The 25,894-nt window shown below is 36.6% G+C and overlaps 1 long non-coding RNA gene across 1 annotated transcript in view; it reads right to left on the bottom strand.

Annotated features, from left to right (window-relative positions):
- Window positions 1–1,070: 1,070 nt before the first annotated feature.
- Window positions 1,071–25,894, bottom strand: part of LOC147915843 (uncharacterized) — a 44,598-nt gene continuing 19,774 nt past the window's right edge. The window contains exons 2-3 of the long non-coding RNA XR_015553818.1: window positions 4,473–5,998; window positions 1,071–3,052 (exon numbers count right to left, since the gene is read on the bottom strand). This is a non-coding gene — a long non-coding RNA (uncharacterized LOC147915843). The remainder of the gene's footprint in view (window positions 3,053–4,472; window positions 5,999–25,894) is intronic.

Below are 25,894 nucleotides of genomic sequence, written 5' to 3'. Positions count from 1 at the left end.
TTATGCGAAGTAAAATCAGTCAGGTGGAGAAAGACAAATACTGTGCGATTTCACTCATATGTGGAAGTTAAAACCAACAACCAACAAATACAAAGATACAGAGAACAGGTTGGTGGTTACCAGAGGAGAAGAGGCATCAGGGGACAGCTAAAGGAGTAAGGGGGACATTTGTACGGCAATGGGTGGAAATTAGACTTTTGGTGGTGAACATGATGTAGTGTATACAGAAGTAGAATTGTAATGATGTACACCTGAAATCTATATAACATTATAAACCAATGTTGCCTCAATAAAAAGAAAAGGAGATTATGAAAGTTTCAAGGTTCTAGCAACGTTTTTAAGGGAAGATCTGTATGTGTAAACCTAAGCATAATATGCAAACTATAGCAATAATTTTAGGTAGAACATAGAAGAGAGAACTCAAAAACACACAGAAAAATGGCTAGTCTGTATGAAGGATAAAATAGGAAACTGTGCTAATCTAACTAGAAAAGTAATCATGGTTTTTCACACTGTAGAAATGTAGACATATTACATGGTAAGGATCTTTTTCTGCTTCTTGCTGTGGATAAAACAAGAGAAGGCATGAATGAAGAAGCGCATAGAATGAGGCATGTTCCTTTTCTGCACTATCTAAAAGGAATGAAACATAATAGAAAGTCCCCAATTTTTCCCTTATCTCTTTCCTTTTTCTTTCTTTCTTTTCCTTGTTTTTTGCTACTTATGTACACTCCCCCTCACAATTTGCTTAACCAACAAACTGAAAGACTTGCAAAAACAGTTCTCAGAAAGTATTGTTATGACAGGTATTGAGATGGAATTGCACTAACAATCTGAGCAAGAGGCACAAAACCCAGAAAACCTCCAACTGCAAGTTTCACAGCAGTTAAAGACAAAGGAGCCAGCTGAGTCAACCACGAGGACACATATCCCACTCTTCTCACCTTCTAAAACCCCAACCTGCTTCCAGCTGTCTTCAGGCACTCCTGGTGCTTATCACCTGAACAAAGACTTTAACCTTGGTTTGAGTCATCCCTTTCTTTTATGCAGAATAGTTTATTTGTGTCACTCATAAGTGGAAGTCAATGAAAAAATATTAAAACACTACCTGAAAGGAATTTAATACAAGGACTGCTCTGAAGAATCAAAGAAAGGTATAAGATACATACGTCTTAAGAAGGTTTTGATTATAAACTAAAAGATTTAAGGAGTGTGTTTTTTCTCAACCCCGGGGACATGAGTTGAATAAATAAGCTCTCTAATTATAAATAAGCACACCCTAATAATCATGTTTGGCCTAATGTAAACAGTATTAAACAAAAGGTTTTATCTTTATAAAGGAAAACACCAGTGAGTGGAAAGACACAGTATTCTCTTTTACTCAGGTAAACATAACTAGAGAGCTAATCCAACTAAGATAGTACCTTTCAATGCCCGCCAGATAACGCTATTTAGAGACAACAAACCTAGCAAGAGATAGAGACCATTATCAAACTATACAAATATTTTTCTTCACTGTTGCTTGGTTAGAACAGCCTCTAAATCTCTTCGTTACAAAATCATTTAAGGTTTTTCAAAAATATATATGTTATTTAGAATCATAGCACCATAACATTGGTACGTGTAACCCCTTGTGGCCCTCATTCGAGGGCTCTGTGAAGCTCTCAACAGTTTGTGAAGAGCTTGGATGCTTCTAGGGTAAATATTTTATTAGAAATAAATTCTCTACTTCTCATAAGAAAATGTGTCTGTGTACTTTAGGTACTTAGATCTACTTCTAATCAGTTTAATTGACATTATCTAGAGAAATCAAAAGTAAAATTACATGATACACTGAGATATATATACTTAGGAATTCCTTTGGAAAGTAGCTATGATAACAAGGTTTGTCTATGCATTCAGCTGTAAGTCAGCATTGATTAAACAATTCCAAACGGCTACTTATAATGAAGAATTCCAATTTGGCTGTATTCTAAGAGGCCCTGGAGAGTAAATAGGAAATGAAAGAACATTCAAATGAAATATACTTTACTAAGGTATGGATTTTTTTCCATTTGTAGTTTTACACTTCATTTGTTTTAGAAAATTAAACTTTTAACCTAATTTACTTAAGATAGTGAACTACAAAGAACTAATAGAGATAGATTTGTGATTCACTGCAAGTTTTGGGAAAACATTGGAGGTATTGATTCCATATCCAACTACACCAGGACATCATGAAGAAATGTTTTTGTCCCTTTTTTACTGTGAGATTTTTGGCCTTGGCTGACTTGATAGCAACATCCAAAGGTGTAAGAGGGAAAGAACATACACTAAAGGCCTATTTTGTGCCAGGCACTACTTTAAGAGACATTTTTGTATAATCCTTAAACAGCCTTAAGAAGTAGGCATTATAATGTTGAAAAAATGATGCTCAGAAAGGCTAAATAACTCATCCCAGAAAACCAAACTTAAAGATCTAAAAATAAACATTGCAAGCTAAGCCTTTCTTGTTTAGGCACTTCTTTGACAATAAAAAAATTAAATATTGTTCTTTTTTTTTTTTTTTTGGTGAAGAAGATTGTTCCCGAGCTAACATCTGTACCAATCTTCCTCTATTTTTGTATGTGGGACACCACCACAGTGTGACTTTATAAGCAGTGTGTACATATGCACCCAGGATCTGAACCTGTGAACCCTGGGCCACCGAAGCAGAGCACATGAACTTAACCACCATGCCACCAGGCTGGCCCCAGGTTAAATATCTTGAGATGTGGGGTTCACGTTTCCTTTTGATTTAGTTAGCTGCCATTTATTTGTGTATATATATGTATATATATGTAATTATAATATGTGCAATTATAATTATACCACGTAGTTATAATATTATATGTATTGAAATTATAATTATAATTTCCCCCAAATGGTAGAAAATTATTCCTCATGTCAAATCCATAGCAGATAGTCCTGGTTGTCAAAAGGCTTTCCTCCTAGTGATGATCCAGTCAGGCTTCTTACATCTAATTGCTCTGCCATCTTCAGCACTTGGCTTCTGAGGTTTCCCTGTTAGGGGCTTCAAGACAGCAGAAGGGAAAAGAGCATGAGAGGTGTTTTCTTTTTTTTAAATTTGGTCCACTTTTTATTGACCATTTTTTAATGTGTAATTCACTGGCATTAATTACATTCACAATATTGTGCAATCATCACTACTATTTCCAAAAAGTTTTTACATTTTTAAAGGGTTGTAAAAAAACAAAAAGAATGTGCAACAGACTATATGTTGCTCTCAAAGCCTGAAATATTTACTACCTGGCACTTTACATAAAAGGTTTGCTGATACTTGCTCTAGACTCAAGGAGCTGTCAAAAACAAATGCTCCTAGGGCAAAAAGACTCCAAATGTCAGAGCCACCTTGCTGTTCTGTCTACCCATGGTAGTTTTTTTTTTTCTTTTTTTTTTTTTAATTTTTTGTTTATTGCAGTAACATTGGTTTATAACATTGTAAAAATTTCAGGTGTACATCATTATATTTCTATTTCTGCATAGATTACATCATGTTCACCACCAAAATACTAACTACAACCCATCACCACATACATGTACGGAATTATCCCTTTCACCCTCCTCCCTCCCCCCTTCCCCTCTGGTAACCACCAATCCAATCTTTGTCCCTATGTGTTTGTTTATTGTTGTTATTATCTACTACTTAATGAAGGAAATCATACGGTATTTGACCTTCTCCCTCTGACTTATTTCACTTTGCATAATACCCTTAATGTCCATCCATGTTGTCACAAATGGCTGGATTTCATCGTTCAAAATCACTAACTATCAGGGAAATGCAAATCAAAACTACAATGAGATATCACCTCATGCCCGTCAGAATGGCTATAATTAACAAGACAGGAAACAACATGTGTTGGAGAGGATGTGGAGAGAAGGGAACTCTCATACACTGCTGGTGGGAGTGCAAACTGGTGCAGCCACTATGGAAAACTGTATGGAGATTCCTCAAAAAATCAAGGATAGAACTACCATATGATCCAGCTATTCCACTGTTGGGTATTTACCCAAAGAACTTGAAAACACCAATTTGTAAAGGTACATGCACCCCTGTGTTCATTGCAGAGTTTTTTTTTTTTTTGGATAAGACTATTTCTTAGAGCAGTTTTATGTTCACAGAAAAATTGACAAGAAGCTACAGAGATTTCCCATATACTCCCTCCCTCCACACATGCATAACCTCCCCCCGATCAACATCTCCCACCAGAGCAGTACATTTGTTACAACTGATGAACCTACATTGACACTTCATAATCACTCTAAATCCATAGTTTACTCTGATGGGTTCACTCTTGGTGTTGCACATTCCATAGGTTTGGACAAATGTATAATGACATCATACAGAGTATTTTCGCTGCCCTAGAAATTGTCTGTGCTTCATTTATTCACACCTCTCCCCACCCCAACCCTGGTCAAATAATTCTTTTTACCTCTTCCATAGTTTTACTTTTTCCAGAATGTTGTATAGTTGGAATCATACAGTATGTAGCCTTTTCAGGTGGGCTTCTTTCGCTTAATAATATGCGTTTAAGTTTCCTCCACATCTCCTCAGGGCTTGATAACGCATTTCTTTTCATCATTGAGGAATATTCCGTTGTCTGGGTGTACCACAGTTTATTTATCACTTCACCTACTGAAGGATGTCCTGGTTCCTTCCAAGTTTTGACAATTATGAATAAAGCTTCTATAAACATTCATGTGCAGGTTTTTGTGTTGACATAAATTTTCAAATCCTTTGGGTAAATACCAAAGATCACAATTGCTGGATCCTATGGTAAGGGTATGTTTAGTTTTGTCATCTTCTAGGAGCTTTATAGTTTTGCATTTTAATTTATGTCTATAGTCCATTTTGAGTTAATTTTTGTAAAAGATGTAAGGTCTGTGTTTAGATTCATATTTTGGCACGTGGACTTGGCAGTTGTTCCAGTACCATTTGTTGAGAGGACTATCTTTACTCCATTGTATTGTTTTTGCTCCTTTGTCAAAGATCAGTTGACTATATTTATGTGGGTCTATTTATGGGCTCTCTATTCTGTTCCACTGTCACATTTGTCTATTCTTTCATCAATATCACAGTGTCTTAATTATTGTAACCTTGTAGTATGTCTTGAAGTCAGGTAGGGTTAATCCTCCAACTTTGATCTTTTCCTTCACTATTATGTTGTCAATTCTGGGCCTTTTGACTCTACATATAAACTTTAGAATTAGTTTGTCAATATTCACAAAATAACTTGCTGGTATTTTGATTAGAATTGCATTAAATCTATAGATCAAGTTGGGAAGGACTAACATCTTGACAATACTGAGTCTTCCTATCCATGAACATAGAATATCTCCATTTATTTAGTTCTTTTATTTTGTTCATCAGAGCCTTGTAGTTTTCCTCAGGTACATCTTGTACATATTTTGTTAGATTTATACCTAAGTATTTCACTTTTTAGGTTTTAATGTAAATTGTATTTTGTTTTTATTTTCAAATTCCACTTGTTCATTGCTGGTGTATAGGAAAGCAATTTATTTTTGTATACCTTGTGTCCTGCAACCTTGCTGTAATTGTTTATTATTCTGGGAGTTTTTGTCAATTCTTTCGAATTTTCTCCATAGATGATCATGTCATCTGCAAACAAAGACAGTTTTGTTTCTTCCTTCCCCATCTGTATACCTTTTTTTCTTGTCTTATTGCATTAGCTAGAACTTCCACTATGATGTTGAAAAGGACTGATGAGAAGGAACATCCTGGCCTTGTACCTGATCTTAATAGGAAAGTTTTGAGTTTCTCACCATTAAGTATGTTAGTTGTAGTTTTTTTTGTAGATTTTTCTTATCACACAAGACAATTTTTGGCATCAGGATTGAAAGAGTTGCACACATTTTCTTTCAAATTCCATTGGCCAGGAATTAGTTCATCACAACATCAAACTGCAGGGGATCTGGAAAATGTTGTCTAGCTATGTTCCTAGGAATAAGAGAAAATAAATTTATTGAATGGCATATATTTATTGAATAACATGTCCTTAGATATACCAAAGATACATTTTCTATATGAGTTATAAACTAAATGTTATTGCCAAAATGATTCCATATACACATGAAATGTCAACAAAGAACAGAGAAAAATTGAGAGGAAAGAGAACAGTATATTGGGATCAGAAAAACTGAGGCTTAGTTTCAGATCTGATGCATAAAAGCTATAGCATCTCTCTAAATCTGAACTGTCAAATGGGAATGATAACTCTCCCTTGTACAATTGTTGAAAAAAGAAAACATATGTGAAGGGATTTGGTAAAACGTACACTCAGTGTTTTTTTTTTTTTCACCTGGCTACAATCCACATTGCTGTTAGGAAATAGTTTTCTAAGTTTTCATCACAGTTATGTTACTCACATGCTTAAAAACTTTCACTGATTCTCCAGTGTCTGTAGACTATAGTACTATAGCCTATAGACTATAGACTCTAGTGTCTTCAATTCTATAGAACTCCAAATTTTTTAGCATGGCATACAAGGCCATATAATATGGTTTAATAAATGTGTTTACTTAAGAAAATTTTCTTCAGTTTTTCTTTGATAAATTTATTTCCTCCATTTTTTTCTGGTTTTTTTTTCCCGAAATATTTATTAGCTGGATATTGGTGTAACAACATGTGTCCTCTGTCTTATGCTGTTTCTCAGATATTGTATCTTTAACTTTTACTTCGAATTCTCCATGATGTCTTTGACTTTATCTTCTAGCTAATCTAGTATCTTTCAGCAGTTCTATTAATATCTGAATTTTAACAATTGTATTTTTAACTTTTGTGTACTTTGCAATATATTCTCAAATTTCTCTCAGGATAATAATTAGAAGATTTAAGTTCTCTTGCCTTTCCTAAATTATGTGAGAATCATTTCTTCTGCTTGTCTTCTCTTCTATGACACTGTTTTCCTTATATATCTAGTTATCCTTGGTTGTCCTTTTATGTTTAAGAATTGTGGATTAGTTTTATTTTTCTTGGTAACTATTGGGAGCTTTCTCCACTGTCGTGTGTGTGGTTTTCCCACTTTGTTTTCCCCTTAAATGGGAAGAATCTCTCGGTGGAGATGTGTACCTGGCCTTGTCAGTCGGTTGACTTCCCTTTGGGGTACTTAGACAAGAATCTAACTGTTAGACTATAATTAGAAGAGCTTAATACTGAAGGGAATTGTATTAATACTAGAAGCCTTGGCTCCCCCCAAGACATTTATTTAATTTCTTAAGAGTAAAACACTCTGAAGACTAGTGAAATACCAGCACAAACATTTTATAGCTAGATCTTCAGTTAATTCCTATTTTGAAATATATGTAAGATTTACAAAGTCTGGTGATAGTAGACATCTTAAAACCATCTTTAAAATACCTTTCTGAGAAATTTAGAATAGCCAAAAAATTAAGTAAAGGAGGAATAGAGGATTTGAATAACATAATTGATGAGCTATATCTAATAACTTGTTGTTTCTTCTTCCTAGAATGTTCTTCTCCAAGATCTCCACAGTCTCATTTCTAACTGCATATAGGTCTCTTCTCAATGTCTGATTGAAGAAAACCTGCCATGGCTACCCTATTAAAACTAGTACCTGTGCCACTCTCCATCCCCTCCACTGCTTTACTGTTCTTCACAGACATTATCACTTAAAATACATTTATTTATTTATTGCCTGTCTCCTTGGCCAGAATGTCAATTTATTGAGGGCAGGGATATTGTCAGTTTTGCTGACTCTTCTGTTCTCATAGCCTAGGACAGAGCTTAGCACATAATTGTACTCAATAAACATCTGTAGGATAAACTAAGACAGAGAAATGAACTTACCTCCAACCTCAAAAAAGGGATGCCTTTTTAGCATACACAACCATTTAAAATACAAGTAACAGTTACAAAAACTGTTTAAATGTTAGGCAAAAAGTGAGTATTTATAAATTCCAATATAGCTCATATAGTTCAAATTAATAACACAAAATAATATAAATAAGGAATTAATAAGTTAGAAGTGAACCCAAACATTTAAACAATGATATCTTAAAAAGAGAACCCTTTTTAATAACTCTTAGATTAAAAAGAAATTACTGTTACTAAATGACTATTTAAAATTAACTACATATCAAAACCAGTGGATGCAGCCAAAGAAGTACTCAGAGAAAGAATCAATGTGCCTAAATGCATTCAATAGGTTAAAAAATCTGAGAACAAATATGCTTTATTTTAATCTCAAATTAAAGAGCAGACTGACTGCTCACCACTGACTCCCAAGTAGAATGGTAGGATTAATAAAGATAAGAGCAGAGGACTTTCAGTTAAGGTAATAGAAAACTAAGCTATTCAAAGAAACCTCATACTGCTTACAACTAAAAATGCTGAATAAATTATTTTCAGAATCTTCTTGAAAAGTATCAAAGAATTGACAACCTAGTAAGAAATTACCAGGACAAGTGGAAGGGAAAACAAAGGAGGGATTCCAGAAAGATAAGCAGAGCCCAGAAGTCATCTTGCCTCAAGAACATTTGCCATTCCTGAAAATGTAAACCTTTTTTTAGGTCCATGAAGGGTAGGGGAGGAGAAATAGATACCAAAGCCCAGAGTCAGCACAAGATGGGGAGAATAGTGTACATCCCAGCAGAGACTTTCCCCACAACAGATTGTTACACAGAAAAAACTAGACAGACCTCAAAAGTAAGCTAATGATCCTACTCTGTGGGGAATGGGAAACTCAGGCCTTGAACTGGGTGTAAGATTATCCCGGACTAGTAGCACCTTCAGGGCACCTTATAACACGTACGTAAATCCTCTTTCTGTAAAGCCTCCTTTTCTTAGATCTCAAATCATTTCTCCAAATAATTTTTTTTTTTTTTTTAGTGAGGAACATCAGTCCTGAGCTAACATCCATGCCCATCTTACTCTATTTTGTGTATGGGATGATACCACAGCATGGCTTGACAAACAATGCATAGGTCTGCGCCCAGGATCCGAACCAGCAAACCCCAGGCTGCTGAAGCAGAGTGTGAGAACTTAACCACTATGCCACTGGGCCAGCCCCAACTCCAAATAATTTTTTAAGTACCTTGAGCAGCACAAGGTCAGAGATATCTCAGCACTCCAGAACATAAGATGTCATAAGCAAGAGCCAACAGAAAAAAATAGATTGGAAAATATCCATAGCATGCAAAACAGACAGTAGGTTAAGGTCCAGAATGCCAGAATTTACAAACCAATAAGGAAAAGTTGTTAAAAAAAAAAAAAGAAGAAAAATAAAGAATATAAATAAGCTGTTTCCAAAAAAAGGTACCAAACTACCAATAGAAGCATGTGAAAAAATATTCAGCATCAATAATAATTACGAACAGTAATTAAGAAAATGCGAATTAGTGGCTGGCCCGGTGGCGCAAGTGGTTAAGTGCATGTGCTCCGCTGCGGCGGCCCGGGGTTCACCAGTTCGGATCCCGGGCATGCACCGATGCACCACTTGTCAGGCCCGGCTGTGGCGGCGTCCCATGTAAAGTGGAGGAATATGGGCATAGATGTTAGCCTAGAGCCAGTCTTCCTCAGCAAAAAGAGGAGGATTGGCAGATGTTAGCTCAAGGCTGATCTTCCTCACAAAATAAAAAGGAAAGAAAATGCAAATTAAAACACACTATTGTTTTTTCACGAGCTTGGGAAAAGTTTTAAAGTATTAATAATAGGTTGGTAAAAGTGTTGGGAAAATTAGCATTCTCAGACACTATTACTGGTGATGAATATTGTTATATTTTAAATTGCATTTGTCAATTCCTATTAGAATTTAAAGTGCATGTATGCACATATTAACTGACACAATAGTTTCATTTCTAAAAATTTATTTTCTGCATACTTACACCAAAGTATGCCAAAGTAATTATATGAATGTTTTTTGCATTACCGTATATAGACAAAACAAGAAAAACCCAGCTGTTCATCAATAAGAGAAGAATCACATACATATATCTGTTTCATCATATATCTGTTCAATAGTACTCTAAGCAGCCATAAGAGGGAATGAAGTAGATCTGAATGTCTTGATATGCAAGGAAATCAATGTTATTTTATTATTAAAAAAAAAGCGAGGAGCAAAACAGAGATTGATGAGTGTATGATATACAAATTCATATAAAATTTTAAGCCATAGTATATATACACTTTGTGGATGAATACATGAAAAGTGTTAACTGTGGTCACCTTTGGGGAGAAGAATCAGGAGTCTGAGTGGTGTAGGAGAGGAAAAAATATTCCTCTACCCTTCTAGATTCTTCTGGCTACTCTAAGAATTAAATTGACATGAGACAGAATAACAGGAGAAAATCAAACAAATTTAATAACATGTATACATGGAAGAAACCCAGGAAAACTGAGTAACTTGCCAAAATGGCCAAATCCACCACCTTAAATACCATCCTCAGTTGAAGACAAAGGAGGATGTTGGGCTAGTGGTTTGGGACTTCAAAGGGGAGGAAGGCAATTCACATGGAGATGGAAAAGCAAATGTTTGGTGAACAAATGTTTGCCATGCCTCACAAAAACAGTGAGACATAGAGGGGACTTTGATTAAATGGGCCTTGCTGGGTTCCTCCCTGTCTACCACACCCTGTTCATATTATACCATAGTTATCTACAGTATTAGCTCCTGCTGGAAATAGGCCTTCTATCTTAAATTCTTCTAGGAAGTTAGAGGGAAGTTCAAAGTTTCTTCCTGAGTCTTTAGTTCTTAAAAGTAATCAAACCAAAGAGACACATTTTGGGGTAGCATATTCTGCTCCCCAACAGTGGGAAGGAAGACTTTTACTTGTTGTTTTATACTGTTCTGTTCTCTTTCTTTTACATATATATGTTTTATTTTAAACAATTATGATAATTTCTTTTAAATAATAGTTTTTAAATTTAATTCTGAAATTAATCATTTAATACACAATTTTTAAATAAAATTGAAATAAATTTATTTAAAACAATTTTTTTTAACAATTAAAACTTTAATAAAATAATGATTGAGGATTTTTCTTTCCCACCATCTTCCTGACTTTTCTCTCCTCACTCCACTTTCTGAAGTGCCCCTCAGTTTCTCACTGAGCATTTTCCCTCTCAGCACCTCCCAGTGAGGAGGTCGGGCTCCCTCCTGAGTGCACCTGTGGAGATAAACCCAAGCAAGCGTCCCTCCATCCTTCAAAATCTTTGTCCTTCTTGGTGGCAAGGATACAAGAGCTCAGATTCTGTGACGGTTCTTGAATTTCCTTCTTCCACAGCAAACCTATGGGCATTACATTTACAGAAATCTTAGGTGAGCAAAATGCTTAATGTTTTTCCTCAGAAAACGATTGTTCAGCCAATGAAAAGGACATGGTCGGCTTATTCAAATTTTTCCTAGTGTCTCTAATGACTATATTTTCAGTCTGTTCTCTGTTAATTATTACTGGCTCCTAATTTTTGAATTTTATTTCAGTTTTCTTAAGGTCATATTTTTAATTTCTTTAATCAAGAAAACCATACAAATATTCCTAAGCTTAACTAGATATTAATTTTGTGATTTATGAAAAATTAGTAAGATATTGCCTCCTTTTGGATTTTTCTTTCATATGTGAGATTTTTTCCCTCTAAAGTTTACTTTTGAAAATTCACGGTTTATTTCTGTTCTGAGTGAAATCATATGGTGACTATAATTTAAGTTAATTCCGGTAAGCAAGAAAAAGATTATCATATACCAAAATCAGCAATCTGGTCCCATCCTAGTCCTATAGCCCTTCCCTGCCAAATAACTTGCTTTTCAGCTTTATGCCTCTGGGTGTGGTATTCTGATTTCATTGTCACCACTTATAGCATTGGGCTCCAGTGGTGCAAAAACCTTTTCCCAAATGATTTCCAAACTCAATCCATCCTTCAGTAATTACATTTGTAGATAATGGGAAAGAAACCATTAACTCAGAGTGCTTTTAAATCATAATTAATTGCACATGCAAATGCACTGCTAAATTTGGATGCTCAATTAGACAGCTAATTACATTGAAAATGAAAGAGGGCCCTTAAATTGACGACCATGGGCCCTGGCCCACCTGTGTGCATCCTCTCACTTAAACAAGCAAGTCTCCGTTCTTGACAACTGTAGGTAGGAAAGGAAAAAAAGTACCACCTGCAGGAAATGGAAGATGTGGCCAATCATAACTGTCACACAATTTACATCTGTAATATAGATGGTCTATTTTAAACCAGATCCTCTGAAGATCAGGAGCACTGGGGATTCCAGGAGTTTTAGGGCTTTCTCTCTCTCTCTTTTTTTTTTTTGTGAGGAAGATCAGCCCTGAGCTAACATCCATGCCAATCCTCCTCTTTTTGCTGAGGAAGACTGGCCCTGAGCTAACATCTATTGCCAATCCTCCTCCTTTTTTCCCCTTTTTCTCCCCAAAGCCCCAGTAGACAGCTGTATGTCATAGTTGCACATCCTTCTACTTGCTGTATGTGGGACGCGGCCTCAGCATGGCTGGACAAGCGGTGCGTCAGTGCACGCCGGGGATCCGAACCCGGGCCACCAGTAGCGGAGCGTGTGCACTTAACCGCTAAGCCATGGGGCCGGTCCCCTAGGGTTTTCTGAAAACATTTTACTCATGAAGGAAATGCTGTGCTTATACAATAGTTCATTCTTTGAAAACACAGAGACAGGCCCATGGGCCCTTAACTAACTCCTACAACTTTTAGTATTTTGAAGCTCTGAGATAAGGAGTTAAATTGGAATGTTAAAATTATTGTCACCAACGTTATTACTAATAGATAATTGTCTCACATTTGTATAGCAATGACTATGTAATATTTTAACATATATTTGCTCATCTCATCATAACTCTATGAGATAAGCAGGAAATATACAATTATCCACATGTTAGGAGCAGCAAAGGATGATTCAGAGAAGTGATGTGATTTGCCCCAGAAAGTCAATAGCAGGAAAAAACTTGCCCCATTTTGAAATGGTCTGGTGGTCTTTCATGAAACTAACAGTGAGCCTTAAAAATCTACTTTGTGAAATAAGTGAGCCTAAAATCTCTCGCACTCTAAGAAAAATTTGGATATTTTGAGGTGATTTTGTAAATTAAATAATAAACGATCTTAAAAGAAAAAGTAGTGTGTTAAGCAGAATAACGGCCCCCCAAAGATGCCCATGTGCAACCCCCAAACCTGTGAATATGTAAGGTTACATCGAACAGGGTCATTAAGGTTGCTAATCAGCTATTCTTAACACAGCACATTAAATAGGTCTTGGATTATATGCATGGGCCCAATGTAATCACAAGAGTCCTTAAAAGTGGAAGAGAGAGATGGAAGAAGAGAGTCAGAGGGAGATATGACTGTAGGAGAAACGTACAGAAGGATGCAGCATTACTGGCTTTGAAGATGAAGAAAGGAACATATAAGGCAAGGAATGTGGGTGACCTCTCAGAGCCGGAAAAGGCAAGGACATCAATTCTCCCCTAGAGCCACCAGAAAGGACACAGGCCTGCTGACACCTTGATGTTAGCCCACTGAGATCTGTGTCAGACTTCTGACCTCCAGAATTGTAAGATATAAATATATGTTGTTTTAAGCCACTTAGTTTGTGGTAATTAGTTATTGCAGCAAATAGGAAACAAAGACAAATGGTGTCTAAAATGTACACCGCTGAACTGCAAACAAATGCGTGTAAAATAAATGAAAGATGTGTCCTATTGTTGTGACTATTTCAGTGTGACATAACTACACATGGCATTTGTCTCTCAACCCATCTCACTCTATTAGTTCTCAAAAACCATTCCTGACCTTTTCCTGAGAGTTTCCTCACATTTATTGAAATTGCTGGTTACAGGAGATTCACAAGCCCTTGCTTAGCAGACAATTGTTTCGATTTTTCATTTTACACAGGTAAGTCTCGTCAGGCTCTGTCAGTGGAGGTCCACTGCATATTGATGTGATCTGCTTTGATGGATCACTCTATAATTCTCTTTTGGACATCAGACTTAGTATTTTGAATTGATTTCTCACTTTTTCCTGAGAAATCCTAAACACAATATAACATAAAAGTTGCTTGAGGGTATAATAAGTGAGGTGAAAGAGGTCTGATTTGGTTTTAGCTAGATTGAATTACCCCTTGAAATTAACCAGGTTAATTTCCCAAACAACCATTGTTAGAGTAAAACTTAGACAATAACAGAATTTCATTGATTCCAAGACATTTAGGCTTTTATATTTTAACATGTTAGAAATCAACATTCATCATAGAACCAATGGCATTTTACCATCACTCCCAGCCAGGTGGGTATGCATGACAACTGTTCTTATCTGTCATCACTACCATTAACTTGCTGGTAACTGGCATTGTTCCTAGTGCAGGTGAAGTTTAATTGACACTGAATGAAAAGTTGGTATACAAGCAAAAAGACATGGAAACAAATATTCATTGCTGGTAGAACACAAAAACTATGCATTTCTTTTTGGCAAAGCAACAAGCAAGGATTTAAGAAAGAAAATACTGGCAAATAAATAATGAAGCTATGTTATCTTTTCTTAATGGAGTAATTGAGAGGTCGCTGGCGACTTCCAGGGAGCAGCTTCTGAGCATTTTTGAGGAAGAGGTTGCAATTTCAATGGAAAGATCGGCGAGTTAGAGGTTCTGCACTGACTATTCATGCTTTAGAAAAATGTGATAGTTGAATGAAGGAAAAGAATAAAAAATGGGCAAGTATATGAATGAATTGATCTTAAAAAAAGAGAAAATGAAATGCAAAAGACTCTTAAACAAATGGAAGAATGCATAACATAAAAAGGTAATTGAAATTAGAATGATGCTGCAGTATCGTTTTTTAACCGTCCCGTTGGCAATGGTGAGAGGAAAGAGGCACTCTCGTGTCACTGTTGGTAGAGAATAAATTATTATAATCTGAATGGAGGATGGCTTGGCAATATGTATGAATATATAAAATGCGTGTTCCATTTGACCTAGAAATTTCTACTTTCAGAAATTATCCTACAGATATTCTTGCATAAATACAGCAAGACTTTATATGAGTATATTTATTATAGAATTATTTGTGACATCAAAATATTGAAAATAACCTAATATCTTTCAATATGGAACTGGACAAATAATAACAGAAAAATGTTGAGTGCTCACTATGTATCAGACAGCATTTTAAGTGTTTTATTTGTATTGACTATTTTATTTTATTTTCTCTCAATAAACCTACGTGGTGAGATGACTATTATCCTCCTTTCATAAATGGGGAAACTGAAGCACAGAGAGGAATAACTTGCTCAGGGTCATATAACTAGTAATGGTAGGTCTTGGATTTGAACTCAGAGCTTAGTCTCATAACTGTTGGTATAGACATACCTTGTTATATAAAAGAATGAGGTATTTTATTGCTGGTCTTAAAATGAATGTGGTAGACCTATATGTTATTACATGGAATAGTCTCCAAGGCATAGTTTTAAGTGAAGAGAGGATGGTGCAAAACATTGTGTTTAATGCACTATCATCTGTGTAAAAAAAGATGTGTTTAGGCTTGTCTATGCATAGACTCCATCTGGAAGACTATAGAAGAAATAGGGATTGTCTCTGAGAAGATAATTGGTGGCTGCAAGACAGAGGACAGATGTAAAAGAAGACAACTATATGATTTTTGTATCCTTTGGATTTTATACCATGTGTTTCTATTACTTCTTCAAATTAATTTTTAAAGGTAAAAAAGATAAAGGTGATACAAAAGCAATAAAATAAAATGTAGGTAATAATGATAAAATGTGGGAGATTGACAAAACCTGAGCTCGAAGAAGGTAAAAAGGCTTGGATGGTTGTGTGTAGGAATAGGACATGGACTTAAAGAAAAGGAACACACTGGGGCAACATGAGGCTTTATAGAAATACCACTACATTTGGTGGCGGGGGAAACACATGACATGAGATCTACCGTTTTAACAACTTTTAAAATATACAGTATGGTACTGTTAACTATACAGACATTTTGGTACAGCAGATTTCTAGAACTTATTCATCTTGCATGAATGCAACTCTACACCCATTTTTATTAGTCAACTCAGGCTTCCATAACAAAATACATTAGGCTGGATGCCTTAAACAACAGACATTCATTTTCTCACAGTTGTGGAGGCTGGAAGTCAGAGACAAGGGAGCAAGCATCATGGGTTTCTGGTGAGGTCTCTCTTTCTGGCTTTTAAGTGGCTGCCATCTTGTTGTGTGCTCACATGACTTCTTGAGGAGGGAGGCAGAGAGAAAGCGTGAGAGAGAGAGAGAGAGAGAAAGCTCTCTGATGTCTCTTCTTATAGAGCACTAATCCCATCAGACCAGGGCTCTACTCTAATGACCTCATTTAACCTGAATCACCTCCTTAAAGGCCTTATCTCCAACATAGTCACATAGAGGGTTAGGGCTTCAACATATGAATTTGAGGAGGATACAATTCAGTCCATAGCACCATTGAACAACAATTCTCCCTTTCCCCCTTCCCTCAGCCCCTGGCACCCACCATTCTACTTCTATGAGTTTGACTACTATAGATACTTCATATAAGTGGGATCATGTAGTATTGGTCCTTCTGTGACTGTTATTTCACTTAGTATAACTTCCTCAAGTTTCATCCATGTTGCAGCCTGTGACAGGATTTTCTTCTTTTTTTAAGGCTGAATAATATTCCAATGTCTGTATATACCACATTTTGTTTATCTATTCATCTCTCTATGGATATTTAGGATGTTTCCACATCTTGGCTATGTGAATAATGCTGCAGTGAAAGTGGAAGTGTTTTTTCTGGACTTGTGCATGTAAATTCCCAGTTAGAGGGGTTTGCTGATTTCTTTTTCAGGAACTCATAATCTCTTGATCCCTCTGGTGTCTGTCTATAGTCCTGCAGTTTTAGTGTCACAGCATTCTATATAGTTCCCTTTAATGCAGGTTTTTTGGAGCTGCTGCAAGCTGTCCAGCTATCTTTTGTTCTCAGTAGTCCCCAGGCTTCTAGAATACGTTGGATCCCTATCGGTTCTTCAAGTTGGGAGAAATATAAATTAGTCCCCCAGGCAATCCCCCAAAAAGTTGGAACCTTGGACACAAGTTCCAACTCTTTCCCTCACCAAGAAGAAGAATGAAATAAATAAAAAAAATGTTAAGAAGGACTGACTTTCTTAGTCTTGGCTTTTTCACAAGGAGAATCCATAATAATGTTAAGGATGTTTTGAAGTTGTGAGTCAAAGGAAGCAGAATATACAACTGGAAATAGCAGGTAGGAGCAAGGGCTCCCTTCTTTTAAGTTTTTTGACACATAAGAATTGGGAGTCAGGAGAATGTCCATTTCAAAAAGTTTTTAGATGTTAAGAAGTGATTTTCTCAAACGTTTTTCAAATAAATGTGTTCCATAGCATAGGAGTTCCAGAGAGCTCAGGGCAAGTGGCCATGAAGTGTATTTAAGCGAGCAAGGAATAAATTGACCTGGAAAGAAGAAAAGCAGTGATAGTTAGCAATGAGTCACCAAAAGCAAAAGCAACACGGAGAAAGTAGCTACTTGGGACTAGTAAATGTGGATCATGAATTGACAGAGGTTAGAAGTTGGAAAGAGGCTGAAGGGGTAGGATTGCTGAGTAGTTGAAGATTATTTCGGAGATATGTGTGAAATTAACTAACCCCAAGTATCCATTGGAAATACCAATGCTCAAAGATTTATAATCTGGGGGCTGACTTCTTAGTAATTAAGATTTCTTGGGCTTTGGTATGGTGATGGTAATGTGGCAACCTGACAGAAACTTAAAAAAATTTTTTTCACCAAAAGTAGAAATAATATGAAAGAACTCTTCTAACCTGCCTACCTGTTTCAGGATTCAAATTGGACCTTACCCTTAGCCTTCTCAGTTAAGGCTGTATCCTCAGCCACCTTAATATTGAAGCTGCCTCCACTCCAGTATCTTCCAATGCTATAAAGCCAGCTCAGAGAAGAGAACACCCTCTTTTCATGACCCCAGACTTCCAGGTCTCAAATAATGATGATGAGGTTCTTGGCAAAATTTTTATTTGTAAAAGAAATATAACCACCTTATAGAAATTCTAAAAAACAGAAGAAACAACATCTCTGATTCATCTATAATCTACCATCTTAAGAAAATCAGTGATATAATTTTGGTATATCTTTTTCTGGGCAATCATATTCATATATGTTTTTGATCAGACAGTAAATTTAGTTTCATACTTTCCTTTTTTATATACTAACTTATGGCCACCATTTTCCATGATGGCATAAAATGACCTTTATTTACCAATCTTTCACAGTTCTCTGGCATTACACATTGGTATTGGTTTTTCACTTCTGTTAACGTCACCACTGAACATCTTTGTACATATGACTTTTTCTATATATTAGGTTATTTCTCTAGGGCAGTATCTCAAATGTGGATTATTGTGTTTAAAAAGTGGAAAATGATATTATTTTTTATTCTTGTTAGCATTTGCTAAACACTTTAGACACATTTTTTTAATACTTACTATCTCTATATCTGAAGTTGGCATTTTAACCCCATTTATGGATAGAGAATCTCAAGCTTAGAGAAGTGAACTGGCTTACTCAAGATCACACAGCTGGCAGATGCATGAAACTGGATAGTAACCCAAAGCAGAGAACCAGAAATGAGAAGCTACACCCGTGTACAAGTTGCAACCCAGTAAACAAGGTGGGCGTGGAGTTTTCTGTTCAGATCTGCAGTTTCAATGCTCTGTAAAGGGAAAAATCAGCCTTTGGACCATAATGCCATCCTGCTCTGGATAGGGAACCTAATAGACTCTATATGCCCCTAGTAACTAAAGAATAATATCAAAGCTTTCACTTTCTCATTCATTTCTTTAAACTAAGAAAAGATTGTGCATAATGTTGACAGCTGAAATGGACAATTTCAGCATTAAGATTGTTTCAATTATTGGTTTAATAGATGATCATATATGTCAAACCAAAAGCTTTAAGGACTGCTTCTCAGGCTTACTTAATTCACTGACAACCTTTTTAATCATAGAAATCTTAGAGACGTAATTCCCTCTAGAATTAAACTTCTGCCAGTAAACTGAACTAAATAATAACTATGGACTTCAACAATGGATCCCAACCAGCTTAAAAGTTCAATTTCCATGGTCAAAATTAAGTGAAAATGTTCAATTATGTGGCCTAAAAAAATGATGAGTCTATCTTTAAATGAAGGTCTTATCACAAGACCATGGGTAGATAAATTGAAATTCCAGAAGTGCATTATGAATAGCAAACAAAACTATCCAGGATTTTTTTCCACCGAAATTATTATCTGTACTTTGGTTATAAAGCAGAGTCAACTCTTGCCCAAGAATCCGTGTGATTCCTTTTAATCTCTAACCAGTATTCCTTACGTTAGTAATGAGTCCAAAAATAGGATCTGAAACCAAGCCTATAGACTTCCATTTCTTTCTGATTTCTCAGAAAGATTCACCAGAAGCAGAATGAAATTCAATCCTATGAAAAGAATTTTAGAAGCATCTGCAGTGAACTGAAATAATATGAGAGGAATGAAAAAATAAATAAATCATTCACCAGAAAAAGTAAGAACAGGCTTTTAAAGTCCTAACAGGAAAATATCCCTCTGCTACCTAAGAAATGGATCACTGAGCTGTGTCCCACTATATGGTGAAGCTATTCCTTTGTCTTTCTATAACGCATGTGCCTAAGTTAGACATTTCTTTCTCTTTAGCAGATCTAATGTAATTCTGTTCAAGTCTAGCAGAGACGAAGCTTTTTCTCTCCATGCTGTTTGCTAGCTTCTTTCTCAGTGTGCCTCTTCCTCAGTTTCCTTTTTATAAGATTGTAAATGTGAACATTGAGGAACAAAGTTTAAAGAAAAGGAATCTATAATCACGCATGAATATTTAAATTAAAATATATATCCTATACCAAATACGATGAAAAGTCTTTGTTATGTAAAGTGGATACATAACAAACATCCCTTTATAAAATAAACGTGTTCCGCAAAAGAGCTTTTCCAATACCTTGAACTCATAGTCATCAAAACTGACTGAGCTGTGCATTTGACTTTGTCGTTTCATAGCCATACCTGTTAAGTACAGAAATATAGCTGGTGGTGAACTCAGAATAGATCACATAGGCTTATATTCTTGGAGTGAATGAGGGGCAAGGCCTGGAGGTTCCTGAAGGAAGGGTGGGAATCAAGCCGACTATACACCAAGCCCAAGAAGGCATATCACAGTGGGAAAAACAACCTCCCATCTTCAGCCAACCCGATATACATAAGACCGGGACTGAAGAAGCACAGACCTAGGAAATAAGGAGGGAATGACAGCTTCTGTGCTGTCCACTGAGTTAATGTTAAAATGTTTATTTGGAGTTGAGTAGGCTTGTTGATGCAATGCCTTGATTTTTAGTGATTACAAGATTACAAGAACTAGGCTTATATAATATATGCTCAGGTATAAATCTTGCTAAAAATGTAAGATACTTTATTAGATTCAAAACTGAGTCCCTTTGAGCCAACAGTAAGAGACAGAAATCATTTTTGTAACAGTAAATTTAGGTAAAATTCAAGGCTCAAAGTCAGGAATCAAGTAGTATGAAGGATTGAGTCCCTTTCCTTTCTCTGCATTTGGTGTAATCATCGGAGACTCTTCACAACTTACAAACCATCAGGTTGGGTAAGGTGTACACAAATCCACGGTCCTTAAACCCAAGGTCATCCTACACAATTGGGCTGTTAGTGGTGGATGCCAATGATGCGTTATTGCTCAGGCACATAGCTTTGTTTGTTTCTATGAAAGTTTTATATAGAGGAGTTTCTGTGTTAGGCTATGCATCAATTAATATCAATAATACTTAAATTTTATTGAAATGAGGAAGAGAGGAAGGGAATAAATTTTATTTTATTGAGGTACTCTGCCGAGTGTAGGGTTAATTTTTACCCCAAGTGTGTCGGTTCTTGTCTTCTGAGAAATACATGCTGTAGACAGAATTAGAGGTGCAAGATTGGGAAAACAACTGTGAAGGCTGTAGAGGAGAGAGAGAAAGGAGAGAGAACAGAAGTAGGCAGAGAGAGCCTTCAGATGACATTCAGGTGTGACTCTTGTCAAAGGAGAGAGGAAAGGAAGGAGGATTGGGTAAGAAGAGTCTCAAACTGCAGTGCATCTCAGAGAAAGCCTAGGCCAGGCCAATGAGGAACCCCAGGGCAAAGATTGCTCCTTAGAACAGTCCCAAATCAAATAGAAACTACCTGGCTCTAGTGCCGTGACCATGCTCATTCCTTAGCTGGGAGCAGCCAGGTAGCTCATGGCTTCACTCTGACCACTTCAGTGGATCCCAAAGGTGTGGCAGCTGGGTCACTCTTGAAGAGAGATCATGTACCTCCATGACCGCCACATCACTTCCATCACCCCTGAACCATAAGTCTGCCTCCCTCTACTTATTTCCCAAACCTTAGTTAATTATCCAGAATAGAGATGAAAAATTTATAGTCAAGTTTTCCCTTGTGTGCCATGATAGACATCACTAACCAATCAGTGTCGTCTTTCCTGCTGATCTCAGACACAGACACAGACACGGGATTCTTCTCAACACAGCTCTCTAGGAAGCCACTATAACAGATCTGACATGTGAGATAAAACCTAACTGCTACTTCTGGTTAGGTCTCTGCCTTTTCTCTATGGATAGGAGCAGATAGAAAAATATATACATGTGTATATATGTGTAGAAATACATGTATATAGATGTATATGTATGCTATATCTATATCTATGTGTATGAGATATGTTTTTTCAATCAAGGAAGCCAAATTTATAATCATTTCATACTTTCAGTATACCCATACCCATTCCGTAAACAAACTCTTGAACCTCTAAACAGTACTTTTTTCTCTTCTATAAATGGTTTCTGTCTTTTGAGGGTGGGACTCAAGCTGCCTACTTCCTCAAACTGTCAGCCCCGAGTGCTTTGCTGATGCTGCGCTTCTCAGCCGATCTTTGTGTGCGAGTCTTTGTGTGCGAGTCTTTGTGTGCGAGTCTTTGTGTGCGAGTCTTTCCGAGCACAATTGGAAGCGAGTCAGAGATGACTGCCTCCAGGTTTGTCTCCTTTTATAGAGTACTTGGCATAATCTTCACATTATGGATATTATTCTTCAATGCAAAAACGGAATAATACCATTACAGTGGAGATCAAATTGGGTTTTGCCCATCCACTTCTAACATCTCTTTAAAATTTTTCATTTCCTCAAGTTCCCCCTGGTTGAGGGAAAAAAAAAAAAAAATCCCAGGAGCAGGAGCTCTGTAAAGAGTTATGCTTATATATTAAATTCTTGACACTGGGCAAATCTCCTGACCCAGAAAGATTTATTCTAAAACTTTTATAAATAACCCCATCCCTTTTTGTATACTTTTCCCTGCATTCTAATTATGTTTTTGAGAAAGACGAGAACAAATTTGCTGCTATTCTTATGAGATGAAGCTGGTTTAACCTGAGCTGAGTACAGCCCCCAAATCTTTACCAATGTGTCACATTTTTCACCCAAAATCTTTATCAATGCGTCAAGCAGAATTTATTTGTCCTGATTTGATTGGATGTTTGAAAGGAAAAGGAGTTGGAAATACAGTGTTACTCATTTATGAGTCAGTGTGAGGTTATTCTGAAACCGCACACTGCAGTTCAAGCTGAGCCAGGGATGTGGGCTGAGCACCAATTTCAATTGGCTTGTCTGAGAAGTGGATTTGGCCCTGGTCACCACAATTAGAGGCACTTAAAATTTGCATGTGAATACGTGTATTTAATTTTAAGAAATTAAGGCTGACCAAGTGATTAGGCAGTAAAGAGGAGTAGAACATGATGTAAATTGAGAAGAGGGAGAGGAAATGCTGATCTGAAGCACGTCTTGGCATAAGGGACACTAAGAAAAACAGAATCAATGCAATATTTGTTTGATTCATTGCATCCAAACTTATTGGACTGCTGTGTCTCACAAGCGAGTTTGCTGCAGAGATGCCAAATGTGTTAAGGCTTCCTGTATGGCATGTCTAGGAAAGTGCAAGGGGAGTGATGGGAGTGGTTATATTGAGAGGAGTTAGGTAGTGCACTAGGTCGTCAACTGTCCTGTTCTGTGGTGGAGAGCTGCCCGTGTCCCTCGTATCTACTTGCATTCATGGATTACTTAGAAGATGGAGAGGCTCTTTATGATTGGAAAAAAACGAAGATCTGGATTTTGTTTTACACTTGGCTTTAAACATATAGACACACCTTAAATGTTTGGTTAAGTGGCATCTCTATCCAATAACAATCAGGTGACAGAAGAGACCTTGGAAGACTCTGAGAAAGAGATCTCCATAAGAAGAGAAGGAAATTTTACACTCAGAGCCAGCCTCTATCACAGGCTCTAAACTGGAGTAGTAAGGTTGGTTCCAGATATGTGTGGCTGATACTGTAACAAGGGCCAGTTTCATGGGTAGGCAATCTGTGCAACGATACAGGGATCTACTCCCAGAAGAGCCCCACCCTTCGTTTAGTGCTCTGCTGTCACTGTCTTAACAATTTGGGGCTCTGCCTTTTCATTTTGCACTGAGTCCCACAAATTATTTAGTCAGTTCTGACTGAAACCCTTCCTCTACTTCCTCCCCAGTTCCTATTTGTTGGAAATAGGTCTTGACTTAACTGCTCCTCCACTAGTGGAAAGACTGTATGGTGGGGCTAGGGTTGGGGGTCCACACTTCCTGGCTTATTTCTTCCTAAAACCCAATCAGAAAAAGGATAATTGTTCAGAGGTCAGGGAAAAAAGTGATTGAATTACTATTGGATTACTTTCTTGATCTTTCATGAGAAAAATGGCACAATTAAAACTAATAACAATTTTATGGCCAGATTTCATTGACTAGTACAAAAGAAACCACTTTTCATTTTAAATTAAGGAACACAATTAAATTCTCTGAAATACCCTCTCCAACACAAGAACTTCCCCCTACTTACACTGAGCCTAAACTTGTCAGTATGTCTTCTTGACTTCCATTTCCAAGAGGAGAAAAATGTAATAATCTGCCAAAACAGAGTAAGAAAATAGGTTCAAAATTCTAGATTGGGCCTAAGTTTGGACAAAGTATAAAATAAATCTAATCTTCAGCTCCCCAGTAGAAGGCATGGTTGGTAAAAGAATGTAAAGTAAATGTCTAGAGAGCTGGCACCTCATAAACATTTTGAACCTCAAGGTTTAGTTTCTATGGATATGGTCTGATCCAGGCTTAGTTCAAGTCTGGTCAAAGTCTGTACAAAATGCTTTAGTTAGCGCTGTCACCCAGTTGTCTCTCTTAGTTTTTCAATATTCTTTGTTTAGCTTAGCTTTTCTAAGGCAAGGGCTGTCTAAATCACTTAGTTTTGTACACATTTTAACACCACAGATTAATCTGAAATGACCTGAATCCATATTCTTCGTCACTTTAGGCTTTCATCATTTATGGGAATGGTTATAAAACGAATAAATACAAATGAAAATAATTTTAATCAAATTAAAATACTATTTTATTATGTCTGTGAAAATTAAGCCAGGTGACTATTTTTCGTAGAGTTTTCAGTGGAAGGATTTCACACATAAAGTGTATGTAGTGCAAGAACCAAAAATGAAATATTTCTTTTGAAGGAAAGACGTTGTCAAGAATGTGGAAGGAAGTCTAAGGAACAGCATCAACAATGGTGTCAGGCTCTGAAGCTAAATTGCAGTAGCTATGAAATGGGAAGCACCCACATGATTAGTCACATGGATAATGATCCTTTGCAAGAACTCCACCTTTAAAATCACAGGATAATGTAAACATAAAATTCCTCTAACCTTGTTTAATGAACAAATCCTCCTTTAATATTTTAGACTTTAGATGAATACATGAGCATACAAAATTTTGAAATTGTGGGAGAGCTATATAAAATGTCGTGTTTATTTTTTTATTGCTTGAGATGAAAGACAAGAAAGCAAGAAACTTTGAATATAAATCAGGATCTTATTTAAAACAGCAAGGTTAAAGTCTCTATAAAGCACTTGAGAAACTAGCTACAGATGCATGTTTTAATTTTTGCCCAAATTATCTTCTGCTTTTTCAAAGCCTATAAGGTAGGAATGGAAATTATAAGAACAATTTGCAGAAACTCATTCTTAAATCCTTTCTCCTGGCTTCCTGTGCTCCCCAGGGAGAAGTTCTTGTGTTGGAGAGGGTATTTCAGAGAATTTAATTGTGTTCCTTAGCATAAAATCAGACCTGTCTGAAACACTTCAGAACAATTAGCTAATTGTCATCCATTTTCTTCTTCTTAGGCACTGACCCCCAGGGAAGAATGGAGAACTGTCATCATGGTAATTGCAGACATTCTTTTTCCTTTACATTTTCCTGCTGACTTCTAATCCAAACCTCATACAATACAGTTTTAGGGTTTATAGCAAAAGAGCAAATTTAGCCTCAAAAAGCCAAACTTATTTTCCGGTTCCATGGATTCCTCCCTCTTGGTATTTCACAAGGGGAACTGATTTCCATTTCATACCCTTGAGAAGGAGCATTATCATATCATCACGAAGAACTAAATTAGCTCCTATTATCCCTGAGTGAGAGTCTGAGGTCGGCCAATTGGAATTTATCCTCGCTGATCTCAGAGCTCGAGCTGATGGGGCACATGAAGCCAGCCAGTGAAACAAGAGGTGCCCAGTGTTCCCTCCTGGGGACTGAAAAAATGACTATCACTCAGGTCCCAATCAGGAGAAGGGTAATTTCATGCCAAATGACATTAACACGGTGATCTGAATCTTTTATAATTAATTATTATTTCCTTGAGAAAATGTACT

The sequence above is a fragment of the Ceratotherium simum genome, chromosome 12, assembly GCF_057802395.1.
Source record: "Ceratotherium simum simum isolate JZ-2026a chromosome 12, ASM5780239v1, whole genome shotgun sequence".
In the NCBI taxonomy this organism is placed as follows: domain Eukaryota; kingdom Metazoa; phylum Chordata; class Mammalia; order Perissodactyla; family Rhinocerotidae; genus Ceratotherium; species Ceratotherium simum.
Note: the sequence above shows the minus strand (reverse complement) of the source record. Positions and strands in the feature narration are given on the sequence as shown.